Source organism: Mus musculus, chromosome 3 (genome assembly GCF_000001635.26).
Source record: "Mus musculus strain C57BL/6J chromosome 3, GRCm38.p6 C57BL/6J".
Taxonomy (NCBI): domain Eukaryota; kingdom Metazoa; phylum Chordata; class Mammalia; order Rodentia; family Muridae; genus Mus; species Mus musculus.
This window is the reverse complement of record NC_000069.6, coordinates 88,667,416-88,685,103: the sequence shown is the minus strand read 5'-3', so window position 1 is coordinate 88,685,103 and position 17,688 is coordinate 88,667,416.

The window sequence follows — 17,688 nt, the reverse complement described above, 5'->3', positions numbered from 1 at the left end:
AAGTTAGATCCCTGGAGCACACAAGGAAAGTTGCTCTCTGATCTAAGAACTGTCATAATGGAGATTAAAAATCAAAAGTTATGAAATCCCCTTCTCTGAGGGCTGTGTGTTTACACTTGACTGCCTCTTCAATATACTGAAAAGCTTTGAATTCTAAGGAGTTTTGGGTGAATCTGAAAAACAGATCCTTAACGTTTATGCAAGTATTCTTCCAACAGAAAGCAAACAAACCCAGAATGCTAGCTTATAGAAATACTTACATTCCGACATAATTCATAGAATAAAATTCACTTGGGGCTGGTGAGATGGCTCAGTGGGTAAGAGCACCCGACTGCTCTTCCGAAGGTCCAGAGTTCAAATCCCAGCAACCACATGGTGGCTCATAACCATCCGTAACAAGATCTGGCGCCCTCTTCTGGAGTGTCTGAAGACAGCTACAGTGTACTTACATATAATAATAAATAAATCTTTAAAAAAAAAAAAATTCACTTAAAAGCTAAATAATAGAGAGTTTGGGCACATAATAAATAAATATACATTTGTGGTAGGGATGAAGACACTGCTCTGTGGTGTCAACCACACTAGTGTGAGAGGTGCTCCCTTGATCTTTTAGGGCTAGACTCCAAAGAGTCTTTGGCTTTTTTGACTTGGGAAAGAATTGCAGGACGAACCAGTGTGGAGCAGAGTTAAGTCCAAAGTTCAGTTGCCAACACCACACAAAGTAAATAAGTCTTGAGGAAACAGACTTGCCTGAAGAACACCAGGCTTGAATAGTTGAGTCATGTGCTCGACTAAAATCAGCATGGCAAAGCAACTTTGATTCTACATTCTTTCTTTCCTTCCTTTGCCTCTCTCTCTCCTCTCCTCCCCTCTTCCTCCTCCCCCTCCTCTTTTCTTCTCTCTCTCCTCCCCTCTTTCTCTTCCTCCTCCTCCTCCTCTTCTCCCTCTCTGTCTCTCTGTCTTTCTCTCTCTCTCTAAGAGGTCTTGCTGATACTATGTGAAAGGACGTGAACCTACAACCACCACTGTAAACCTAAGTATCTTTTATTCACCTGATATACTTGTCATCTCTGAGACATACTGCCTCGATCTGCTAACCTAGGCCTGGTCCTGAAAACTTTTAGCCTCTGTACAATCTTATCTAGGCCTAGCATGATTTCAGCCTCTGAGACTTACTGTTGAATAAGTGTTCCCTTTCTAGTTCTTTCTGAACTCTGGCTACCTGGTTCAACTTGGCTGGCTGGCTGGCTTAAAACTTCTCTCCTAGTTGACTGATTTCTTTCTACTTCTTTGTGAATTGCTCTGATAGGCTTTAAACTAACCCTGGCAATCTATTCTAATCTTCTGGCTTCTTCTCATTATCTATTTTGGTTGTCTTTACCAGGGTCTATCTTGTTCTCTCTTCAACCTGACTATGTAAAACTCTCCTGGTAAAACTGCCTCTGAATTCCATGAACTGATTGAATGGAACTGAACTAGAATTCTGAGATCAGAATGCTTCTGCCTCCTGAGTTCTGGGCTTAAAGCTTTTCCTTAATGGACCTAAGTTTTTCTTTACCTCAACTTGCTCTATATGTGGATGTCCTTGAACTCAGAGATCTGCTTGCGTCTGTCTCCTAGGATTAAAGGTGTGTCTGTATTACAGCTGGACCACACAGACCTAGAAGGTACTCTAGGCAATCTCTTGTCAGAGTAGCCATGTGCTGAATTAAAATTCCTCTACAGGCCACTTTACTAAACCAGTTTAGTTCCTAACACCAATAAAATACCTATCCTATCACCCAGAGTGTAGTCCTCACCCCAAATCAAGGAAACTCTTTTTTTTTTTTAAAGATTTATTTATTTATTATATGTAAGTACACTGTAGCTGTCTTCAGACACACCAGAAGAGGGAATCAGATCTTGTTACAGATGGTTGTGAGCCACCATGTGGTTGCTGGGATTTGAACTAAGGACCTTTGGAAGAGCAGTCGGGTGCTCTTACCTGCTGAGCCATCTCACCAGCCCCCAAGGAAACTCTTTTTAACTCTTCTTTTGTTGTTGTTGTTTTTGTTTTTGTTTTTGTTTTTTCGAGACAGGGTTTCTCTGTGTAGTCCTGGCTGCCTGGAACTCGCTCTGTAGACCAGGCTGGCCTCGAACTCAGAAATCCACCCGCCTCTGCCTCCCGAGTGTTGGGATTAAAGGCATGCGCCACCATACCCGGCAAGGAAACTCTTTGAAATAGAGATGATAACAGAACACCACAATCAATCAAAATTAAGAGTTAGGAAGCTGGGCTGGTGAGATGGCTCAGTGGGTAAGAGCACCCGGCTGCTCTTCCAAAGGTCCCGAGTTCAAATCCCAGCAACCACATGGTGGCTCACAACCATCCGTAATGAGATCTGACTCCCTCTTCTGGAGTGTCTGAAGACAGACAGCTACAGTGTACTAACATATAACCAATAAATCTTTAAAAAAAAAAAAAAAAAAAAGAGTTAAGAAGCCCAGACTGGATATATCTACAAGATAGATAGATATTCACATCGGGCCTGGTGAGATGGCTCAGTGGGTAAGAGCACCCGACTGCTCTTCCGAAGGTCCAGAGTTCAAATCCCAGCAACCACATGGTGGTTCACAACCATCTGTAACAAGATCAGCCACTCCCTCTTCTGGAGTGGCTGAAGACAGCTACAGTGTACTTACATATAATAAATAAATAAATCTTAAAAAAATTAAAAAAAAAAGATATTCCCAAAGAGAGGGTAGGGAGTTTGCTATGACATTGTGTCTCCTGGGAATGTCAGAAGCTACACCCAGAAATTCTCACCAACAGCTGAACAAGAACAACACAACTTCATATGTCAGTTGCCTGTCTTAAAATTGGCTTTACCAGCACTCGGCAGGTGGATTTCTGAGTTTTTTAGAGAAACCCTGTCTCTAAAAAACCAAACAAACAAAAAACAAAAACAAAAAAACAATGCCCAGCTACTGTTGTTGCTTTGTAACCAGATGTCTCTAACCAAGCTGGTCTCAAACTTCTAGCTCCATAAACTGAAGTGCACTACTTCTTTTGTTGTTGTTGTTGTTGTTGTTTTTCGAGATAGGGTTTCTCTGTATAGCCCTAGCTGTCCTGGAACTCACTTTGTAGACCAGGCTGGCCTCGAAATCTGCCTGCTTCTGCCTCCAGAGTGCTGGGATTAAAGACATGCACCCCCACGCCCGGCTCAAGATACTCCTTCTTAAGAAGTAAATGTTGTAGGATATTGACCACACTGTGAACACTGAGATTGTGTTATTTACTGGAAAAAAACCTTGTTTTTAGTTGTGGTGTGGCTCAGTCTTAGCACTCATCTTTAATCCAAAAGCCTTCTGCTTTAATATTGTAAACAGGATTAAATAAAGTCAACCACAGGTCAAAAGGTGGAAAAAGCAACCAATTGACAAGAAGTAAACATAGGTTTACTAAAAAAAAAAAAAAAAAAAAAACAGTAAAAGGACTGACAGACACACAGGAAGTAGAGGGAGGGGCACTGAGTTTGAAGGAGGTTGTTTGAGACAGCTAGAGAGAGGGAATTCCTGATGGGACAACAGCTGAAGAGGAAGGCCATCTGGGTACTCTCTCTGCCTCTCTGAGCTAGTAGGCTTTCACCCTGGCATCTGGTTCCTGTGTCTTCTTTTTTTTTTTTTTTTTTTTTTAATTTATTTATTTATGGAAGTACAATGTAGCTTTCTTTAGACACCCCAGAAGAGGGCATCAAATTTCATTACAGATGGTTGTGAGCCACCATGTGGTTGCTGGGATTTGAACTCAGGACCTCTGGAAGAGCAGTCAGTGCTCTTAACCGCTGAGCCATCTCTCCAGCCCCTCCTGTGTCTTCATTGGTAAAATTGAACAGTTGAGATTTTGTTAAAAACAAAAAAATGGTGCTCAAATGTGTGGCATGACTACACAGAGGAATCATGCCAGCTGGGAAGAAACTGAAAAGCCATCAGATTTGATATGACACCTGGGAAGTCCTCAAGAAGAGAGTTAAGTAATATTAATAAGAAAGAACTTTCCCATGTTAAGGATGGGAAATAAAATACAGGGTGTTAGGACCCCGTATAGTGCCCCTTTAGATGGCTTGAAAAATGAAGCAGAAAATGTAAAGATAAATGACTTGAGGTTGACATAATACCGATTATGGTTACTTTCAGTCTAGTAATTCATATTTTATCCTCAATAGACATAATGGGTTTGTGCCAAATATGAAAAATGGTTTAATAATGTGCCAAATATGAAAAGAAGATTGGTAAGATACAAGCTTTAGAAAGACTTATAGATTAAAATAAGTAAAAATACTTAGACACAGACAAAACAATTTAGACAAGAACCTACTGTGCCACTCATGATGAAACTGAGGTTCAGCGCGAGGTTATAGAAAACCAACCCTAATTTATCCAGTTACGATACAAGACCTACCAGCAGATGACAGGAGCCACCAAGGTTATGAAGCAATCCAATGGAGTCCTATAGACTTGAGAGTCTGCTTTTCATATGGTTTGCATTCACACTATGTAAAGTAGATATTAAATTCATGGGCAGTTCAGAACAGAATTACCCTCAAGACTGGAAAGATTTGGCAACAGCAATATTGGGAGCTAGTTCTCAGCTACAATGGCAGACATGGTAGAAAGAAGAAGCTAGGGCCATAGAACAATGAAATAAGATTAGAGGTACCAATATTTCTCAAGATCAGTTGCTAGGTGAAAGTCAATATCCTGAGTTACATAGGCAGCTTGAATGCGATAATCACACCTTAGTGCTATGCCTTTTAGCAGTTTTTTTAAATTAGATATTTCCTTCATTTGCATTTCAAATGCTATCCCCTTTCCTAGTTTCCTCTCCGATAGTCCCCTATACCCTCCCCCCCCCCCGCCCGCCCGCCCCTGCACCTTTTAACAGTTTTAAATGCTTGGGACAAGATTGAAGAATCAGGAAAGAGGTCTGAATCATTAACTAAAATTATACAAGGCCTAAAAGAAGCCTTCAATAATTTTTTTTTGCAAAGAATGACTTCAGCTATAAATAGAATAGTGTCAGATTCAGAAGTCAAACAAGTACTAATCAAATCTTTGGCTATTGAAAATGCTAATTCAGGGCCAGGCAGTGGTGGTGCACACCTTTAATCTCAGCACTAGGGAGGCAGAAGCAGGCAGATTTCTGATTTCGAGGCCAGCCTGGTCTACAGAGTTCCAGGATGGCCAGAGCTATACAGAGAAACCCTGTCTCAAAAAGCCAAAAAAGAAAGAAAGAAAGAAAGAAAGAAAGAAAGAAAGAAAGAAAGAAAGAAAGAGGAAAAAAGAAGAGAAAGAAAAGAAAAGAAAAGAAGAGAAGAGAAGAGAAGAGAAGAGAAGAGAAGAGAAGAGAAAATGCTAATTCAGAATGCAGACAGGTGATTAGACCTTTAAAGGCAAGATCAGCACCAATAGAGGAATGGATTAGAGATACAGCTGATATTGGATCTCATGTTTATGGTGCTAATTTGATAGAAGTAATTTCTAGAGGTATTAAGAAAAATCAAAATGGCAGGTGTTTTAATAGTGGTAAGCAAGGTCATTTGAAAAGGGGTTGTAGGGAAAGCATTCCTAGAAACAATGTTTTTTCTAGAGATAATCCAAAAAGAAGGTCCAAGCCTTGTGTTATGCAGAAGACATGGCAAAGGCCAGCATTAGACTAATGAAATGCAGATCAGGGGCTGTAGAGATGGCTCAGTGGTTAAGAGCCCCGACTGCTCTTCCGAAGGTCATGAGTTCAAATCCCAGCAACCACATGATGGCTCACAACCACCCAAAATGAGATCTGTTGCCCTCCTCTGGGATGTCTGAAGACAGCTACAGTGTACTTACATATAATAAATAATTCTTAAAAAAAAAAAAAAAGAAATGTAGATCAACAAGGAATTAAAAAGAGGTACCACCAGGCATGGTGGTGCACGCCTTTAATCCCATCACTTGGGAGGCAGAGGCAGGCGGATTTCTGAGTTTGAGGCCAGCCTGGTCTACAAAGTGAGTTCCAGGACAGCCAGGACTATACAGAGAAGCCCTGTCTCGGAAAAAAAAAGAGGTACCTATTGAACTGTGGGGTCCAGTGGAAAGATCACAACATTTGCCTAACACATGGTTTACTGATGGAACCCACACCAATAGAAATAGCAACCTATTTTTTGGGAGTGGGGTTGGCGTGGGGGTAGGGGCGACCAATACTGAGGAAGGAACCACAAAATTAGTGTAGCACCGTTGGCTATGAGACAAACAACTATGAAAGCAAAAGGAAATCTTCATCATCAATTCATGGTGCATGTGCAATGCTTTAGCTCTATGGTCATCAAAATAGAAACCCACTTGCTGGCAGATAAATGGCAGGGATAGCTGGTTATGGGAGACATGAGTGGACAAAGCAAAACTTGGCAAAGACATCAAATTTTATGTAGCTCATACTGGCAAGAGACAAAACGTCAGGAAATAGCCGGGCATGGTGGCGCACACCTTTAATCCCAGCACTCCGGAGGCAGAGGCAGGCAGATCTCTGAGTTTCAGGACAGCCTGGTCTACAGAGTGAGTTCCAGGACAGCCAGGGCTACACAGAGAAACCCTGTCTCATAAAACAAAAAAACAAAAACAAGTCAGGAAATAATGAGATAGTGGACAAATTGGCATCATGTTTAATTAAGACTAAAATACTAAAATTTGCCAAGGAACAAATTCAGAATGTATCTGTAAGAATGATAGATTGCACATTCAAACAACATGAAAGTTTACCTCTAACACTAAAAAATAAGGAAAATGGAGAACCAGATTAAACCAGGACAACCCTATGAGAATAACTATTATAAGGAATGCATAGCCAGGCAAAGGTTCACACCTTTATTCCCAACGCTAGGGAAGCAAAGACAGGCACATAAAAATTACAGTAATTTAAAATTAAAAGCTGCTGGCAAAAGGCAGGCTAAAATTCAATGTGAATATCCTTCGTGATCTAAGAATAAATACACTTAAACCTGAATTTCTACATAAAGAGATAGGGGAATATAGGTATATTTATCCACACATATTAAGGTATATTTAGTTTCAAATTTTCAAAAGAATTTTTAAAATTTCAAATGAAAGATAATACTTTTTCTGTAGTCAAAACAAAACAACAAAACCATTTTACCCTAGGAAAAATATAACCTGCCAGGAAAGGGTAACCCCCACCCCACCCCAGTTAGTGTTGGGGTGTCTTTTGGTTTTATTTTCCCAGGAGAGTAAAAGCGTCCAACTAAGGAAGCCGAGGGCACTGGACACGCGAAACACCTGAAAAAAAGGACGGATTATCAGGAGAAAAAGTCCTAAGAAAAAAAGTAAATTGGCCAAGTGGTATCACCCACGTCCAGCTGACAGGCCTGAAATCCAGGCTCAGGAGCCGGGACCCCCAAAGGCAGGCCCTTTCCCACCGGACAACCACAAAATTCGGCTGGAAGGAGGGGGGGCGGGTCAGCCGGGCCACAACCGCCCTGCCTTCATTCTTCCTGCCAAGTGGCTGGTCTCCCACTGGCCAATTCCCAAATGTTTGTCTCTGCTGCCCTCTACAGACAGAAGTGACAAAAGGTCTTTACGTGGTCCCGTTTCAATTAAAAATTAAAGCTGACTTTGGGATTGGAACATGGCTTTCACCTTCTCTAAACCAACACATGCTTGTTAAAGGAAAATCCCGAATCCTTGTTTCAGATCAGAAGAGTCACCTGGTATGGGACAGAGGACAACAAACAAACAAACAAACAAACAAACAAAAGGAATTATCCTATTACCATTAATCTCGTAGTCTTTTGATTTTCATTTGACTCTAAAACTTTACTTAAGGTATAAATATTATCCCAAAAACTATAAGATTATTATGTATATGAAACTTTCTATCATGATGCTAGTAGTCATACACGGTACTAACTAATTCTAGAAATAAGCTTTATCTAGCTTCCTGTAGGTGTTAGTGTCTGAAGCAGGTAGCTAGGCACAAAGTTTCTGTACCTCAGCTGTACTTAATTGTGGTCCTCAAACCCTTCGAGATCTGCTGAATATGGTATTTTAAATATTTACATTTTCTACAATAAACAGTGACCATTCCTCACAGTAACCCTGTAGGTCTTCAAGAAGATGATGAGGCCCTGCAACAAAGCCACCTGGATTGTGGTATCGCTAACCACTGGGGCCACAGCCCTTTGCCTCTTCTGCCACCAGCTCTGTGCAAACAGAGGACACCTTTGGGTTGACTGCTGTGCTCTACCCAGCCAGGATTGACAATAAGCTGAAGAACACCACCCAAGATCAGCTTCGGACGACAAACTGCTCAGGACATTCAAATTGCTGAGTTCATATGAAATTGACAGAAACATTTTACAGAAGTCTAGACCCAAACATATTCAATCCTAAAACTGCCAAATACAACCACACTGGACATTGTGGAAAGCTTGGTGGAAATAGTTTCATTGTTGTAAACAGGTCCACTGTGTTAGAGTTAAAACCTTTCTTTTCTTATTTAGACAAAAAGGGGGAAATGTTGCAGGATTATTTGATCACACTGTGTACCCTGAGATGGTGTTATTTACTGGAAAAACCTGTTCCTAATTGTAGTGTGGCTCAGTCTTAACACATGCCTTTAACCAGGAGCTTTCTGCTTGAATATTGCAAACGGGATTAAATAAAGTCAACCATTGACCAAGAGGCAGAGCAAACAACCAGTTGATTGGAAGTGGACATAGGATAATTAAGAAAAAAACAGAGAGAGTAAGAGGGAGTCAGGAGGACAGATGGAGAGACACACAGGAAGTAGAATTGAGGGAGGCTGAGTTTGAAGGAGCTTTGTTTGAGATGGAGATAGAGGGGGATTTCCTGATGGGACATAGGCTGAGGAGAAAGGTCAGCTAGGTGCTTTCTCTCCTTTGAGCTAGCAGGCTTTCACCTTAGCATCTGGGTCCCAAGTCTATTTTTTGGTAAAATCAAACAAATGAGATTTTGTTTAGAAAACAAAAAACAGAGCTGGAGAGATGGCTCAGCGGTTAGGAGCACTGACCGCCTTTCTGGAGGCCTTGATTTCAATTCCCAGCAACCACATGGTGGCTCACAACCATCTATAATGGGATCTGATGCCCTCTTCTGGTGTGTCTGAAGACAACATCAGTGTACTCATATAAATAAAATAAATTAAAAATTAAAAAAACAAACAAACAAACAAAAAAACCAACAAGCAAACAAACAAAAAATACGAGTCATCTCTCCAGACCCTCAAATTTTAGGTTTCGTCCTCAAGACCTGCCTGGGCAACTTACAATACTCACAATGAAGACTAAAGAAGGCTGGGCTTATAGATCAACAGTAGAGTGCTCAAGGCCCTACCTTTAATCTCTAGCAACACCAAGTCACAGAAACCAAAGGCCTTGAGTCAGAAAACTGTTTTGCATCGTTCAGTATCACCACCACATCTGTGCTTCATCCCTGCAGGCAGAGCAGCAGGCTGTCCACAGACGGAAGGTGGGCTCTATAGCTCACTGATTCAGAGAGTTCATTCTATCTTCTCTCGTTTAATTAAGAATAATAAGGGGGTGAAAAGTAGGCATGGTAGCATACTTGTAATCCGAACACTGGTGTGGCTGTGGTAGGAGGCTCAGGAGGCCACTCTGGACAACAAAGCAAAGTCTCCTGTCAAAAATACAACAGAAGTCAGGAGTCAGCTGTAGCACTCTGTCTCAGGAAGATAAACACCTGGCATCTGAAACGAAAACCTACTTAGGACAGGAAAGCTAGGGTTCTCCCAAGTCACAGCCTGGGACGCCCTAAAATGTACGTGGCTCAAGAAAATGCATTCAGCAACAGGATCATACCATTCCAGGGGTTTGGGGTTTGTTTTGTTTTTTATGTTTGTGTTCGTGTGTGTGTGTGTGTGTGTGTGTGTGTGTGTGTGATTCTCTATGTAACCCTGGCTGTCCTGTAACTCACTCTGTAGACCAAAAGTTTGGCTTCAAACTCAAAAGATCTGCCTGCCTCTGCCCCCTGAGTGCTGGGATTAACAGCATGCAGCACCACTGCCCGGCTTCAGAGGTTCTAATAGCCAGGGTTCGGGCTGACGTGTAGGACTTGGGTAGAGTGTGGCTGGAGCAGCCTTGGTGCTCTAACTTTGCAGTTAGGTGTTTCAGTGAAACTGACAGGGAAGGTAGCAACATTGACCTGGCAGTTCCCAGGCCTTTGCTCTGCTCTTCCTGTCACACACACCAGTGGTTTTGCAAGGCTGAGTAGCATTCTAGTGAATAAAGATGCCACAAGTGATTGTTCTACTCACTTCTTGATGGATGACTGGGTCCACCATTTGAATTATTTTCAATTTTTAGCTACCTCGAATAAAACTGAATATTTGTCAGACAAGTCCTCACTCTGTAGCTCAGGCTGGCCTCAAACTTCTAGAAGTTACTATCTTGGCTCCTGGAATACTGGAATTACAGGCATAAGCCACCATGTCAAACTCATGTACAAATCTTTTTGTTGTTTGTTTGTTTTGTTTTGTTTTGTTTGTTTTTCGAGACAGGGTTTCTCTGTGTAGTCCTAGATGTCCTGGAACTCACTCTGTAGACCAGGCTGGCCTCGAACTCAGAAATCCACCTGCCTATGCCTCCCGAGTGCTGGGATTAAAGGTGTGTGCCACCACTTCCCGGCTTCATGCACAAATCTTTAGGAGAGCAAATACCATTTTCTTGTCTCTTAGGTAGATTAAGTAGAATGCCTGGAATATACAGTCAGTAGGTGCTCAAAAGTGCCAGACTAGCTGGTCTGTGATGCACACCTTTAATCCAAACACTCAGGCAGCAAAAGCAGGTGAATCTCTGAGTTTGAGGCCAGTCAGGTCTACAGAGAGAATTACAGGATGACCAGGCATACATAAAGAAACCCCATCTCCAAAAACAAAAACAAATTTCAGGCTACTTTACAAAGTGACTGGTGTATCAAAGCTCTAGAAGCCTTAAAACTTTAAGGATAAGCCTAAATCTTAAGGCTTATTCCTCAGGCTTGGTATGTATAGTTAGTCTTTATTTATTTGTCTGTTGATTTATTGTATTTATTTATGTATGTATTTATTCATTCCTATTTGTTTGTTTATTCTCTCACACAATACACCCTGACAGCAGAGCAGCCTCCCCTACCTTCACTCCTTCAAGTCTTCCCTCTCCGCACCTCCCTCCCCCAGATCCAATGCTCCTTTGTTTCCCTTCAGAAAAGAACAGATCTCACAGGGATTTCAACCGAACACTGCTTAAGAAGTTACAGTAAGATTAGGCACAGAGCCTCTTATCAAGACTGGATGTGGCAACTCAGGAGGAGGAAAGGAGTCCTAAAAGCAGATGAAAGAGTCAGAGACACCCCACTCCTGCTGTCAGGAGTCACAAAAATCCCAAGCTAAACAACCACAGCATGCATGCCGAGGACTTAGAACAGACCCCTGAAGGCTCTGGGACTGTCACTTCTGTCTTTGCGAGCCAGCCCTGCTTAGTGATTCTGTGGGCAATGTTCTCCTATGTCCTTGACCTCTCTCTGACTCCCACAATCCTTCCTCCCCGTTTTCTGTGGGGTTCCTTGTTATTAGACGCGTTCTCACGCCCGGCCAGGAAGAACACGGCAAACCAGAATCTTCTGCGGCAAAACTTTATTGCTTACATCTTCAGGAGCAAGAGTGTAAGAAGCAAGAGAGCGAGAAAACGAAACCCCGTCCCTATTAAGGAGAATTATCCTTCGCCTAGGACGTGTCACTCCCTGATTGGCTGCAGCCCATCGGCCGAGTTGACGTCACGGGGAAGGCAGAGCACATGGAGTGGAGAACCACCCTCGGCACATGCGCAGATTATTTGTTTACCACTTAGAACACAGCTGTCAGCGCCATCTTGTAACGGCGAATGTGGGGGCGGCTCCCAACATCTCCCCCTTTCCTTTTAATAAGAGCAAATAGGCCACCCATATTAATGAGAGTGGAGATAGAGGTCAAATCCCCAGTGTGTAGGTAAAGGAGCCATGTACAGGATTAGCTCTTAGGCTCACAGGCTTTTACCCAGAGCAACCCTGACCTGCTCCCGTGTCGTTTTGCCTGGAGAGAAGGACACTTGGACACTCAACCTTCTTGAAAGATGACATGTCTCCCTAGAATAGGCTCATATATGCCGCAGAGCCTTTCTACTGCAGTGCTTAGCCGTGCAACTCTCTCGGGCTGCTGAAGCACACTCACTCTATCCCGTGCAATGAGACTAGCCTCATGGGATATAAGAGCTGAGTGGCCAGCGACCTATTGCCTAAGCATAGATATATCAGGGGAAGCTCCATGTTCTAGTCCTGCAAGCGCCTGGGCAATAACCACCTTGTCTCTCCTAGTTTGGGCCTTAAGCTTACAGACCAATCAAAGAAGCAACACTAATCCACAGCAAAGTGTATCTCCAAATAATATTAATCCCACCCATTTTTTAAAGAAGGAAAATGCTGAGGAGATCCAATTGGGTAATCCTTTGGTCAGCGACAGGTCCAAGCGCGTGGAATTGACCTGAAGTCTCAATTCCCGAAGGGATCTGTTCAAATTCAGCCGTCCAATTCTGTAACATATACTGAAAAAGACTTTTTGACAAATTAGCTGCCCTAGTAAATTTAACATACTGAATGGAAATAACACACAATCCCGGAAACTTTTGTTCACATCCCAGCTGAGTTATTTGTCATAATACATCTAGTTGTATCTGGACAAGATCTATGAGTTGATTAACCAGCATGAGACCTCCCTGTATCTTGACATTAGCTGAGGCCTGTTTATCTATGACTGTAGTCACTGAGGCTGACAAAGTGTTAATGGTGTCAGTCATCTGGACCTGTCCAGACAGAGCCAAGGCTGTCTGAATCAAGGCCAAACCCAGTTCCTAGTTAGTGGTAAAAAAGCAGGAGAATACTTGAGCATTATACATCACCGTCATTGGGAGTGGAAATATCGACATTATCCCCCAACGCTGCTCTCTCTTTATTATTGACGCCCTGGACATCACCAAGACGAGGGACATCAGTATTCCCTTGGTCAGTCTGGATTTTTCGGGTGAGTCTTTCTGGTATCCAAAATGGGTTGTCTTCATTCTGTGGGAAAACACAGATAGCTCCCCTGGATCTTATCAAAATAGGATCCGGGCCATACCATTTATTATCAAGGACATTTTTCCATTTAACCATCTCATTGGGCCTATCTGGCTCTGTACAATGACGTTCAGCCGCAGTATGGCCATGAGCATCAATATTTAAAAAATTGAGTGTAAAGAGTGCCATAGACACAGACACTCTTGGTGCTCGGGGTAAAATCTCTTCAATTCCCCTCTTCTGTTTTATAAGATAGGTTTTGAGGGTGCGATGCGCACGCTCAACAATACTCTGTCCTTGAGGGTTGTATGGAAGTCCAGTCAGGTGGGTCACGTCCATCTGACGGCAGAACTGTTGGAATTTTTGAGACGTATAAGCTGGTCCATTATCAGTCTTAAGGAGTCTGGGTTTCCCCCAAGCACTCCATGCCTCAAGACAATGTTGAATCACATGTGAGGCTTTTTCTCCGGTTAACGGAGAAGCAAACATGATGCCAGAACATGTGTCAATGGACACATGGAGATATTGAAGTTTTCCAAAGGAAGAAACATGTGTAACATCCATTTGCCAGACCTGTAGAGGTCGAATACCGCGTGGGTTAATTCCCACATGAGGAACTGGCAAGAACTCACAGCAGCTTTGACATTGAGTAACAATGTCACGGGCTTCTTTTCTTGTCAAGGAGAAACGACTGCGTAATGTTTCAGCCGTCACATGAAAATTGTTATGAAAATTTCTTGCAGCCTCTACCGGGGATGATAGGGCAGCAGCCACCACTTTAGTGGCCTTATCTGCCAAATCATTTCCCAGAGCCATGGGGCCAGGTAGGCCTGAATGGGCTCTAACATGAGTAATATAAACAGGAAATCTTCTAGATAACAAAACTAATTGTATCTGCTGAAAAATATTGGCAACTCTACTGGAAGGCTTAATCACTCCAGCCACTTCTAAAAGATTTACTGCATTAACCACATAACAGGAATCTGACACAATATTAAGGGGTTCTAAAAAGGTTTTTAAAACTTCTAAAACCACTAAACATTCTACCACTTGAGGTGAATTTTCATTATATTGTTTGGATACCACTTTACCATTAGCCACATAGGCACCTATGCCAGTTTTTGATCCATCAGTATATACCACAATCCCCTTTTTAAGTGGGTTTCTTACTGTTATTTGTGGAAACACAACAGATTGATTTTGGGCAAACTGTAAGATTGGATGCTTTGGATAATGGTTATCTATTTTTCCTGAAAAGGAGGTAACTAAAACTGCCCAATCATTAGATGTGGCTGCCAAGGTTTGAACCTGTGCAGCGGTATAAGGTACAATTAAAAGATATGGACTTTGCCCAAAGTGGGTGATTGCTGCTTTTAGACCTTTAAGGGCAAGCTGTGCAATTGCATCAGGATACCAATCTATTATTTTAGCTGGGGATACGTTTGGATGGATCCACAACAATGGCCCATTCTGCCACAAAACTGCAGTTGGCAATTGTGCTGTCTTAAAGACACACAAACTGAAAGGCTGCGAATCCTCAATACGTTGTAATTGTGCATTCTGTAAGGCTTTTTCCACTTTTTGTAAGGCCTGGTTAGCAGCTAGAGTAAGAGCCCTAGGGGAGGAGATATGAGGATCTCCTTCTAAAATACCAAACAAAGGCCTTAACTCAGCGGAAGGAATCTTTAAAAAAGGTCTAAGCCAATTAATATCTCCCAACAGCTTTTGAAAATCATTTAAGGTATGGAGGTGATCTCTTCTTATCTCTACCTTTTGGGGCACAATCTTATCTGGGGACACCACAGAGCCCAAGAATTGTCCTGTATCAGAAATTTGGACCTTTTCTGTGGCTATCTGTAAACCCCACTGACTTAAAGTTTTAAGTAGAAAAGGATATGCCTTTTGTAGCATGGTAAGGTCTTTATGGCACAGGAGGATGTCATCCATGTAAAGGAGCAAAATTAAAGAGGGGAATTGTTCCCTCACTGGCAAAAGAGCTTCTTGCACATAAAGTTGGCACATAGTAGGACTATTGGACATTCCCTGTGGTAAGACCTTCCATTGATACCTCTTATCAGGTTCCATGTGATTAATAGAGGGGATGGTAAAGGCAAATCTGGGCCTATCTCTTGGACACAAAGGTATAGAAAAGAAACAATCTTTAATATCTATAATAATTAAATTCCAGCCACGTGGTAAGGCGGAAAGTACAGGGAGACCCCTCTGTACTGGGCCAAATAAGTTCATTTGCTCATTAATGGCTCTGAGGTCATGGAGCAGTCTCCACTTTCCTGACTTTTTCTTAATTACAAAAATTGGAGTATTCCAAGGTGAGGTAGATGGCTCAATATGGCCTAGTTTTAATTGTTCCTCTACCAGTTGAATCACAGCTTCCAGTTTTTCAGAGGATAGGTGCCATTGAGGAACCCACACTGGGTCCCCTGTTTTCCATGGTATGGGTCGTGCTGCCCCAATGGCCGCTAAGGAAAACCCAGACCCTGTCTGTCTTGGTTTCCATTAGGTGAGATGGGCTCTATCCTTCCCTGTTCTTGATGTCCTAACCCTTTTCCTTCTTTATAACCCATCTTTGCCATGATATTTTTTGCTTTAGTTGAATACCCTCCCGATGGGGCGTTTTCATTGGACAAAATAAGGCCCAAATGCTGCATAATATCCCTTCCCCAGAGGTTAACCGGGAGTGGGAGCACATAAGGTATGAATTTCCCTTGCTGTCCTTCAGAGGATTCCCACGTCAAGGCAATGGAGCTTATAGTGGGACATGATTGATATCCTAGGCCCTGTAATGAATGAGATGACTCTGTGGTGGGCCATGCTTTGGGCCACCAATGTGTAGAGATTATACTTTTATCTGCTCCGGTATCAAGGATGCCTTCAAACTCTTTTCCGTTAATCTTAAGGCGGAGCTTAGGTCTATCATTTAAAGATACAACCAAATAGGCAGAATCATTTCCTGAGGAGCCCATTTTCTTTATCTCAGGTCCTGCAAATTTCTCCCTGGTATTATCAGGGAGGAGCAGCAGCTGAGCTATCCTATCTCCTTTACTAATAGAAAAAACGCCTTTAGGGCTTGAGCACAGGACCTGTATTTCAGGGGAATGTTGACAATCCATAACTCCAGGGTGGACTACTAAGCCCTGCAAGGTGAGTGAACCCCGGCCGAGAATAAGGCCCATGGTTCCCGGGGGCAAGGATGGTATAGGCTCCACTGGCACCGGCTGAATACTCATTTGAGGCATTAATAGGAAGTCGGAGACGGCACGCAGGTCCACCCTTGTGGGTCTTCCTGGGTCGCCTCTCTGACTGCTTCCTGGGTCCTGACAAACCGGTTCCCATATCTTTGAGGGCCCTGGGACCGAGGGCCCGATGACCCGTTTTTTGGCACATAAGCTGATTGACTATCAGGTGGGGGAAGAATTCTGCCCTTTATATCCCTCACAGAGCGACACTGGTCAGCTCTATGATAACCCTTGCCACACTTAGAGCAAAGAGTGAGAGTCCCTCCCTGTTTATCTGGAGCTCTGCAATCTTTCTTAAAATGCCCAGGCTTTCCGCAATTAAAACATGTCCTCTGATCATTTCTGCCCATGGAGCGGTTCTGAGATTGAAGGATGGCGGCCGCTAAGCCTGCATTGGTGAGAGGTCCCCCAAGCTCTCGACAGACCCTGAGCCAGTCTTGTAAGCCTTTGTTCTTTCTTGGGGCTATGGCCGCTCGGCACTCCTTTGTGGCTTGCTCATAGATTAGCTGTTCTACCAGAGGCGCGGCTTGCTCTGAATCTCCAAAAATACGCTCTGCTGCCTCTGTCATTCTGGCCACAAAATCTGAGAAGGATTCCTGAGGTCCCTGGACAACTTTTGTTAATTGACCAGTGGTTTCACCTGCTCGGGAGAGCGCCTTCCAGGCCCTAATAGCCGTGGAAGAAATCTGGGCATAAGCTCCCCAATGGTAGTTTGTTTGATCAGCAGAATAAGCTCCCTGACCCGTTAACAAGTCAAAAGTCCAATCTCTCTGCTCTGGAGTCAAAGCAGCTGCGTTTGCTCGGGCCTGCGCTTGTGCAGTTTCATGCCAAAGAGCTCTCCATTCCATATATTTGCCCATACTAGGGAGAGCGGCTTTTACAACCGTTTGCCAGTCGGCAGGAGTTAGTGCCATGCCGGCAAGCCTGTCTAACTGCACCAAGGTAAAATTAGCATTGGTTCCATATTTACGGACCGACTCGGCAAGCTCTTTAATCTGTAAGTATTCTACCGGAGCGTGGACACGCCCACCCTCGGCTCCTTCAAAGACTGGAAATGCCTGTTGTATTTTCCTTTGTTCCTCTCTGGGAATGAATGAGTCTGCGCACTGCCTCTCTGCGCACTGTCTCTCTGCGCAGGGCTGACGCACTACGCAGGGCGGGGACTCCGCATAGGGCGGACCTTGAAGCCGACTGCCCTGAGGCCAATCAGCAAACTGGCCTTCGCCAGCCGCTTTTGGCTTCCTTAACTGATTAGCTAGCACTTTACCTGGCTGGTACCCTTTTTTCTCAT